The sequence below is a fragment of the Mandrillus leucophaeus genome, unplaced genomic scaffold (genome assembly GCF_000951045.1).
Source record: "Mandrillus leucophaeus isolate KB7577 unplaced genomic scaffold, Mleu.le_1.0 Scaffold841, whole genome shotgun sequence".
Classification (NCBI taxonomy): Eukaryota; Metazoa; Chordata; class Mammalia; order Primates; family Cercopithecidae; genus Mandrillus; species Mandrillus leucophaeus.
The window spans coordinates 1,661,084-1,672,400 of record NW_012109153.1 but is presented as its reverse complement, the minus strand read 5'-3'; positions in this window follow the sequence as shown (position 1 = coordinate 1,672,400).

Below are 11,317 nucleotides of genomic sequence, written 5' to 3'. Positions count from 1 at the left end.
AAATTCATATGGAACCATAAAAGCGCCTGAATAGCCAAAGCAATCCTAAGCAAAAGGAACAAAGCTGGAGGCATCACATTACATGACTTTATACTACAAAGCTACAGTAACCAAAACAGCATGGTACTGGTAGAAAAACAGACATTAGACCAATGGAACAGAATAGAGAGGCCAGAAATAATGCCACACACCTAAGACATCTGATCTTTGACAAAGCTGACAAAAAAAAACAATTGAAAAAAAAAAAAAAAAGCCCTTATTCAATAAATGGTGCTGGGTTAACTAGCTAACTACATGCAGAAGATTGCCACTGGACCCCTTCTTTACACTATATACAAACATCAACTCAAGATGGCTTAAAGACTCACATGTAAAACTTAAAAGTATAGAAATTCTAAAAGATAGCCTAGGAAATACCATTCTCAACATAGGTCCTGGGAAACATTTCATGTCAAAGACGGGCCAAATGCAATTGGAACAAAAGCAAAAACTGACAAATGGGACCTAATTAAATTAAAGTGCTTCTGCACAGAGAAAGAAGCTATCAACATAGTAAATAGACAACCTGTAGAATGGGAGAAAATATTTTCAAACTATGCATCCCACAAAGGTCTAATATCCACAATCTATAAGAAACTTAAAGTAACAAGCAAAAAAACAACCCCATTAAAATGTGGGCAAAGGACATGAACAGACATGAACACCTTTCAAAAGAAGACATGCATGTGACCAAGAAGCATATGAAAAAAGGTGGCTGGGCACGGTGGCTCATGCCTATAATCCTAGCACTGTGGGAGGCTGAGGCGGATGGAATGCTTGAGCTCAGAAGTTTATGACCAGCCTGGGCAACATGATGAAAGTCCATCTCTAGAAAAAAATACAAAAAGTAGCTGGGGACTGGGTGCGGTGACTCACGCCTGTAATTCTAACACTTTGGGAGGCCGAGGCGGGTGTATTGCCTGAGCTCAGGGATTGGAGACCAGCCTGGGCGACACAGTGAAGCCCCGTGTCTACTAAAAATACAAAAAATTATCATGCGCCTGTAATCCCAGCTACACGGGAGGCTGAGGTAGGAGAATTGCTAGAACCCAGGAGGCGGAGGTTGCAGTGAGCCTGAGCGGAGATTGTGCCACTGCACTCCAGCCTGGGCGACAGAGTGAGATTCAGTGTCTTAAAAAAAAAAAAAAAAAAAAAAAAAAAGTTTAGCTGGGCATGGTGGTGCATGCCTGTAGTCCTAGCTAGTCTGGAGGCTGAAGTGGAAGGATCAGCTGAGACCAGGAAGCAGAGGTTGCAGTGAGCCAAAATCATGTCACTGCACTGTAGCCTGGGTGACAGAGCCAGTTCCTATATAAAAAATATATAAATAAATAGTATAAAAAGAAAACATCTCGACATCACTAATTATTGGAGAAATACAAATCAAAACTACAATGAGGTACCATGTTATACTAGTCAGAATGGCTGTTATTAAAAAGTCAGAAAATAACAGATCCTAGTGAGGCTGCAGGGGAAAGGGAATGCTTATTCACTGCTGCTGGTAATGTAAATTAGTTCAGCCACTGTGGAAAGCCGTTTGGTTATTTCTCAAAGAACTTAAGACAGAGAAATCTCGTTATTGAATATATACCCAAAGAAATATAAATCATTCTACCATAAAGACATATGCACGTGTGTGTTCATCACAGCACTATTCATGATAGGAAAGACATGGAATCAATCTAAATGCCCATCAACAGTAGACTGGATATAGAAAAGGTGGTGTATATAAACCATGGAATACTATGAAAAAGAATGAGATCATGTTCTTTGCAGCAACCATGGATGAAGCTGGAGGCCATATCCTAAGCAAACTAACACAGGAACAGAAAATCAAATACCACATTGTTTTCACTTATAAGTGGGAGGTAAACATTGAGTATACATAGGCACAAAGTAGGGAACAATAGCCACTGGGACCTACTTCAGGGTTGAGGTTGGGAGGAGGGTGAAGATCGGAAAACTACCTGTCAGGTATCATGCTTATCACCTGTGTGATGAAATAATCTGCACACCAAACCCCCGTGACATTCAATTAGCATATGAAACAAACCTGCATGTGTACCCCTGAATCTAAAATAAAAGGTTTTTTTTTTTTTTTTAACAGATCGAAACTAAAAGTTCTTCTTAGGTTTTTCTCTGGATATATTATACGTATCTTTTCTTTTTGAAGTAGAGCCTTATAGCTTTGAAAAGTAACTTTAAAGCCAGATCTACTTACTTTCATCTACCCCAGCCTCTCCACTATCAACAAGCAGAATCTTGGTGAGGTAAGTTTTAGAATTAAACGGTAATTTTTCTTTTTCATATATTTTCTTTTCATATATTCAGGGCTAAGCACCACTGGAATTCAGCGGTCAAAACTCCTGCCTTCAGGAGCTTACTTTCAGATATACACAAAATAAATAAGTAAAATATATGGTACATTGGGGGATGAAAATTACTGTGAAGAAAAATAAAGTAGGGAAAAGAGAGCAAGAATTTTGGAGGAGAATTTAACAGTAAAATCACCAGAGTCATCAGGGAAATGCATTTCTGGGGAAAAGTGCCCCAGGCAGGAGGAACAGCAAAGACAAAAGCCTCTGGGCTGTGAGCCTGGAATAAAGAACAGCAGAGAGACCCGTGTGGCTGGAGAAAGGGGAAGAGGAGTAGATGAGGGCAATGTTTCTTAAAGTGAGTTCCAATGGAACCTTATTCCTGTTCTTACTTTGGGAAATGATGTACTCTGTTGCCCTTGGAGAATTACAATATCATTCGCACATTAAATGTTCTAAGAAATCCTGCCAAAGGCAACCTATTTGATGTTTATATCCCAACATTTCCCAGTTTTTCCTGACCACAAATCTCTTATGCACAGATCACCTGTTTTTTGGAATACACAGTTTGAGAAAGATGCTTCTGGCTTACTCTTCTTTGTATCTGGTTAAAAACATTCTCAGTAAATATTTGTGGAATGGATCATTAAGCCACAATTATCTAATGCACACCGTCCTTGTACCTTAAAGGAAGAAATCAAACCAATTATTTCTGGTAGGTCGTGTTCCTGTGGGCAGTGGGTACACCTTCAGCCTTCTGTGTAAACCTGGACATTCTCCTCTGCTCATGTCTGTGTCCTCTACTGGGTAAGTTAGGAAGCCCAGCAACCTAAATATACTAAGTTCAAGTACTTAGCAGATTCCGCTCTCGCTTAGCCAATTCTATTTTTACTGTAGTCTTGACCTGAAGTATAATACATGCTCCTAATTATTAATAAATGAATCCATCATCATTTCCTGATTGGGTTAGCCCCTCTATATACCACTCTATGAACAAGGGGACCCCAAAGGTGAGAGGGATAAGTAGTGGAACTTGGGGAAACTTCACACAAACAACAGTCATCCCTCATTCATTTAAAACATGGGTAATAGTTAACTTACTTACACAATATATCTACATATTAAATATTACTAATTTATAATAAAACAAGCAGTGTTTTCAAATAGCCTATGGAGTATATGTACTGTTTTTATTTCTAAAGATACTACCATAGCATTTGTTCCTGAATATTTAAGAAATCCATAAAATAACAGAAAATAAGTCCTGAAGAATGATCTGTGTTAAGATAGTGCTGTGGCTTGGATATCGTTTGTCCCCACCAAAACTCATGTTAAGTTTGACCCCCAGTGTAGGGAGGTGGGACCTAATAGAAGTGTTGAGTCATGGGGGCAGATCTTTTATAAATGGTTTGATGCCATTCTCTCTCTGGCAAGACTTGATTAGTTCTCACAGGAATAAATGACTACGTTGAAAGCAGGTTGTTATAAAGCCAGGGCACACCTCAGGTTTTACCTCTTCACGTGTGTCTGCTTTCTTTTTAACTTTTGCTATGTCATGAGGCAGCACAGAAGCCCTCACCAGAAGCTTAGTAGATGCTGGCACCATGCCCCTTGAACTTCCCAGCCTCTGGAACTGTGAGCTAAATAAACCTCTTTTCTTTACAAACTACCTAGTGTCAATATTCTGTTCTAGCAACAAAAAACTAAGACAGACAGCCATTAACTCCATGAACATTCTTAAAGCATCTAGGGCTAGACCATGGCTCCTTAACTAACAACTGGAAATTATTTACTAAGACTATACTATTGTCAACTACCTAGGGAATCCATGTTCCCACAGGGAACTGCACTCTTCAGCTGGTGTCATATATACATAGCTTATAAGAAAAGCATCAGTTAGTACAAACTTCAGTAGAAAATGTCATAGATATTAACAAATTATCACTTACATGAGTATTCTGTTTGTTTCAATGCCAAAACTGAAACTATGAAGAATAAAAGGTTGAGAAAAAAATAAATAATTTAAATGGTAGAGAGAAATTCTACCTTATTTAATTTTCGTCTTCCCTAAAATAAATTTGCCTTTGTAATTTTGTTTTTCCACCCCTCAAGAATACAGCAGACACATAACCCTATGGCAATTCTTTCTTTGACATTTAACTTTTGATTCTAATATCTCTTCTTCAGTTGAGAATATACTCAAATTTGTCAGGTAAATAGAAAAATTTCAAGAATTTTAGTGCTTGTAAAATGGAAGCTGAAAATAATTGATGAGGAAAGAAATTCACTAAAGTTGAAAAGTAAGAAAATTGCTACAATAAAACAGATTATGTGATCATATTTTTGACAAATCTTTACCATTATTATACTACTTTCCATTTTCAGATTTATAGTTTAAATAATAATCAGATATCTATATCTCTGCATTTTTGACAAAATAAGACTCAATTTCAGAACTGCAGACTTAGTATTGGTTACACTAATACTGGTTATAATTTTGTTAGATACTGTACATGAGTATGTGTGTGTTTGTGTATAAAAGAGAAAGTGACAGAGACAGAGAGAGATGCAGGCAGACAAATGCATAATTTTAAAGTGAAATAAAATCTATTCAAAAATTAGCTGTTTCATTAATATTTGTATTCTGGTAAGATTAAGAATCCTATTTTAAGTTCACCTGCATATATGTTCATACATTTATACATGAAAATATGCTCCTATGATATACCCTGAGCACTCAAAATGCACAGAAATTTTAATGCTTACGCCATTGTGTGGATTGCTGGAAGCCAGTGGGTATAATTTTTTAAATTCCCAGAAAGCATTCATAGGTAAATTGTCAGCCTCTTTTCTCTTGTCAGCCACTGCTAGACTTCTGAATTTTAGAACATACCATACAAAAGTGATTTAATATCAGGCTTTTCACTTAATAAAATACATAAACGAGAGAAGTATTTGGAATATGTAGGCCCACTCAGAAGGTAAGCTCTTAAAAAGTCTAACCATGAAATGAATAACAATGTAAAAATAAATTCCAAATGGACTAACAGTCTTAAAGTTAAAAAACACTATAGACATGATAAAATAAAATTTAGGAAAATGTCCATATAGCTTTGGTGGGAGAGGCTTCCTTAAGAAAGAAAATATGAAAGCCTGAAAGATTGATAGTCTTTTTACATAACATAAAAATGTATGGGGAGCACCGCTCCCCACTCCTTGTGTGTGGGCTGCACATAGTACTTCCTTCCAAAGAGTACAGGATGTAAAGAGATAGAAAAAGAGTAACTTTACATTGAAGAAACCTGACCAATACCACTTCAGCCAGGTGATCAAGGTTAAAATCAACAGTCATAAGTCATGTTGATAATATGTACCCTCTGTATGATGTGATAAGAATGGCACTTTATGTCTGTGGTAAACAAAGACAAATTCCAATAGAACTAGGAAAAACCTGACTAATACTCTTCAAAACTATCAAGGTCATCAAAAGCAAGGAAAGTCTGAGAAACTCTCACAGCCAAGACAAAGATAGAAGACATTGATGATTACATCTAATGAGGTAATGTGTACAGGGCCCTCAGAAAAAGGATGTTAGATAAAAACTAAGGATATCTGAATAAAGTGTAAACTTAATATGATATCAGTATTTGTTAATGAGCATGGCAAAGGTACTATACTAATATAAAGTGCTAATAAAAGGGAAGATAGGTGTGGGTTATATGGAAACTCTGTTTTATCATCTCAATTTTTCTGTAAATTTAGAACTGTCCTAAAAAATAAAGCATATTAAAAATATGCTTTATATGGTAAGTGTCTTAGTTCATTTTCTGTTGCTATAACATAATACCACAGACTGGGTAATTTATAAGGAAAAGACAGTTATTTCTCACAGTACTAGAAGCTGGAAGTCCAAGAGTATGGTGCTTGCGTCTGGGAAGGAACTTCATGTTCCATTATAATATGGCAAAAGGTCAGAAACACAAGTGAGCACTTGAGACATAAAGAAGGGAAATTGGGCCAAACTCATCCTCTTTATCACAAGCTCATTCTCAAAGTAACTAAACCACTTCCACAATAATGGTATTAATCTATTCATAAGAGTGGAGACTTGATGACCTAATTACCTCCTATTGGTTCCCCCCTCCCGACACTGTTGCTTTGAGGATTAAGTTTCCAACACATGAACTTTTGGGGACACATTCAAACCATAGCAATACACGAAGTCAAATTACAGAAAAAGTACTTGAATTTGACGGAAATTATTTGAATACAAATGAAGAAAATGTCTGGATATTATTAACATTCCAGTTATCTTTGCTATGTAACAACCCATCCAAAAATGTACTGCTTAACGCAGTAACATTTTAACTTTACTTTCTTTCACAGCTATGAACATAGACTGGGCTCAGCTAGGTGTTCTCACGCAGGGCCTCTCACATGTTTGGCTCACTCTCCTGTCTGGTGGATGGACAAGAAAGCCTCAACCAGCTGAAGGCTGGAACATCTGGGAGTCACCAGGCAAAGCTCCGTGTTTCTCTCTGTATCTATTTTTCTCCCTCCTCTCTCTCTGTTTTTCCTGTACTCAGTCTCTCTAGTCTCGTAATTTCAGAGGAACTGGACTTTCTATGTGATGGGTTAGAGCTCCAAAGGCACATGTCCCAAGAATGAGATAGCCAGAATCACCTTCTATGAGCTTATTGTCTTTATGAGCTAACCTGAAATCATGCAGCATCATTCCCCTGCATTCTATGCATCTTGGCAGTCTTCAAGGCAAGAGAAGGGGGAATAGGTTTAAGGGGAGTGGCAAAGTTCTGGATGAGTGTGTGGGTCCAGAAATATATTGCCATGACATTTTTGAAAAATATAATCTGTCCCAATTAATACACATAAACCTACAAATTGAAAAAAGTAGGCAAATATACATATACATATATATGTGTGTGTGCATATATACATACTAGTAAAATAAACAATATAATTATGCATTTCACTGAAGTTGATATAAAAAGGCAATCAACATACAAAAAGAGATTCTACCTCACTGCATTTGAAAAAAATCAGATTAAAACTATTTTTATACCTTACACTGGAAAACATAAACAGAGCATCAATACTGGAGAGGGTATAGAAAAATGGGTGATTTTAATGCAATTGTAATGAAAATATATCTCATTGGTCACCTCTATCAACAAGATAGGCTGGAAATGTAGTTTTTCCAACTGGGCACATGGCCCAGGGTCTATTCCTGAGAAAAGAGGTGAGAAGCTTATTGTTTTCAGGAAGTTGGATTTGCTACCATAATCACTAAAAATATACTTGTTTAAATGTATTGCTGTAGCTATAGTAAATTAAGTTCACTCACCTAAGGTTGTATTGCACATAGCAGCATTGTGAGAATTAACTCATCAGCTGTGATTTTACTGACTTCATTTTGTAACTTTACTAGTATGTTTATATGTGTGTTTGTATGTGTGACATATATATATATATACACACACACACATATATATGTATGTATGAAAACTACAAGACTCTTTATTAACTTTCTGACGGAAAAGCCTTTGCCTCTAAGATAATTACTTATAAATAAAAACGGGAATTTGAGGTTTTCTCCATCCATAAATCCTTGATAGAAATTTTCATAGGTTCATGGAAGGCGTATATGAGGATGCTGATCATCGGTTGTGGTAGCAGGAAGTCGAAGGCCACCTAGGTTACCATGATTTGGCCAATGGATGAGTTAAATGTAGTCAATACATGTAATGAATTACCATGCAATGGTGATAAATATATGAAAATATACTGTTAAGTGAAAAACAGTAGAAATAAGTGTCAGACAGGGATCGGATCCACTGGGGGTCCTCAGGCACCTTTCTTTATGTAGTCTCTCTACATAGTCTATTCAGCATGGTGACATCAGGATGGCCAGATTTCTTACACAGAGTGCTTTCGGAGGCTTGCCCTGGGTCTCTCCTGCCATATTAAACATCATTTGATGAGTCAGAGAATGAATGTAAAGATGCTACCATTTTCTGAATGTACAGCATACACCCACCCCCACTTCTATGCAGTTTTGCTTTCTGTGGTTTCTGTTACCTGTAGTCAACTGTGGTTTGAAAATATTAAATGAAGAATTCTAGAAATAAACAATGTATGCGTCTTACGTTGCAAGCTGTGAATAATTTCTTTAGACGTGAATAATTTCTTTGTCCAGTGTATCCACACTGTCTATACTATCTGCCCACTAGTCACTTAGAAGCCATATTGGTTATTAGATCAACTGTGGTGGTATTGCAGTGCTTGTGTTCAAGTAATTCTTATTTTACTTAATAACAATGGCCCCAAATGGGCAAGAGGAGTGATGCTGGTATATTGTTATAATTATTATTAGTTACTGTTGTTAACCTCTTACTGTGCCTAATTTATAAATTAAACTTTATAACAGGTATATATGCATAGGAAAAAACATAGTATATATAGGGTTCAATACTATCTACAGTTTCAGACATCCACTGGGGGTCTTGGAACATACCTCCTACAGATAAAGGGAATTACTATATCTGTTCTCACTACACTTAATACGATTGGGAAAATAAACAAAGAATGGCTCCACAGTCCTCCTGTACACTTTTGAAATGAGACATGATTGACCCAAGATTTTATCTACCATCTGGTCTTCATAAACAACTCCTCTTATTGGTGGGACACTCTGGCATTTGGAGTCTCCAGGAATTAAGAACCATTATTCAATAACCCTCAGCAGGTCTGAATATTTACTTCCTCATTGTATAGTCACACTTTTAAATAGACAAGTTCCCTTAGGGAAAGCTTTGAGGAAGCTTCACAGTACCAACATATACCTGTGGACATAGTGCAGAGTCTTTAGAACCTGGCTATTCCCTCTTCAAAGGTGAAAGGTCTATGGACTATCTTAAACCTGAAAACTGGGAATGATCATGCATCTCTAACACAATGACTGAAGTTGAGTCTCTGCCACCAAGCCTGAATTTTTTTTGCCTATATTTTTCAAGCAGTGCCTTAGAGGTTGTCCATTTGTTTTATTTCTAGAAAATCCATGATCCATTAGTCATCACTGTAGAATTTTGTAGATAAAAATACTGTAATCACTATTCTGTTCTTACAGCTTATTGTGGTATTTGTTTCCATCTTGTCCCTAAAGCTTAAATTCCACCACCCACTTTCTACCCCTCTGGGATTCTATTTTTGTCACTGATATCAGGGAACCCAATTCCAGTGCAGCACCTTCTACCATTGTTTGTGGCTTACTAAGGACAACCACCAGAGAGCTTATGAAGGATGACAATACACCCTGATCCATGCATTTCTTAATGCCATGGTGACAAAAAAAAAATCCTCCAGGCCCAGAAGTAGATGGTAACAAGTGGAAATTTTGGACATACACCTTTTGTTGATACTGAAGCACACATTACAGGAAAGAGCTGAACTTTCTCTTAGCCCAGAGCAACAAACACATGAAAGTCAGAAGTCTCATTAACATAACATTAATCTTTTTTTCCAGTGAGGTAAAATAAGACATAAATGCACATAATTATTGCCAGCTGATCTAAAGTCAATAAAACATTCTGCTTAAGTGTTTTTCTTACAGAAAAAAAAATCCTCCAGGCCCCATGGAAGGATATGGTTAGGGGATAACTGAGAATATTGCATACACCAGAAGCATTTCACTAATTCCATCTCACTTAGCCTTCAGAATCCTTTCCTCCATAGCTCTAGTTTTCGAAGTGTAGTTCTAGGACCAGCAATGTTGGCATCACCTGGGCACTTGTTAGAAATTCAACTTCTTGAACCTCAGTTTGACCTACTGAATCAGAAACTCTAGGGTTGATTCTAGAAATCTGGATTTTTAAGAAGCTTTCCCAAGATTCTGTTGCATACCAAAGTTTGAGAACCAGTACTATACAGTATGACAGGGAAAATCTATCGTTTATACTTCATTAATAGTAGGCTTTTGTTGAATCCAGGCTTTCACTGGCCAGTATAGCTGGCTATCAATGCCATTATAAGTATTTGAACCAACACATTAAATTCAAAATTCCATGTGAGCACACCCATGAAGTAATTTTAATTCAGTCAACCCTTATAGTTCATCCTCTTTGAATCAGACCATTAGAATTCTCTCCCATACATGTTCCTTACACTTCTGACAATATTTGGTGCTGTCTTGTAACTCTTTTAGCGTAAAGACTATGTCCTGACATTTTTGAAATCTAGATCCTGTTAGGATATAAATCATAAATTAATCCAGAGGCAATAAAATGTAGTGAGAAGATAGGTCCTGAGAAAAATCAGTATCAGCTTGTGAGATCGCTGCCCAAGGTATACTTGTGGAAAGTCTTCAATTCACAGGAAAGCTGACTTCCTGAGGGCAGGAGAGGGTTCCTTGGACAAGAGAGATCCTCATCATTTGGGATATCAAATTTCTCAGCTTCACACATGTCTGCCCAAATACCTTCATTCACTCCCTTCCAGCAGTGCCTTTAATTCACTATAAGAGCTCAGTAGAAAAGAGCATTTCATTGATGTTCCAGTTCTGAAGAACTTCCAATCAGGCCATAGGCTTGGGGCTCAGCCATATCTACCTTGCAACTTACAGGAGAGGAGGGACTCTTTCAAAGCTGCCATGGAGGCTCTTTTGATTTTCCATGTGTGTTCTCAACTAAACATTGATAGTTTTCATTTCTTCTTTCTCTTGTTGTAGATCATTTAAATCAGAAGCCAGCTGATGTCCCTATATTGCCATTCTTGTTTCTTTTTGTTTGTGTAAACATGGCTTTATTTCACTGTTATCCTTGAAGGATATTTTCCTCAAATATCCTTGATAGTATATAATTCTTTTTTAAAATTTTAATAGTTACTGGGGTACAGGTGTTTTTGGTTACCTGGATAAGTTATTTAGTGGTGATTTCTGAGATTTTGTTGCACCC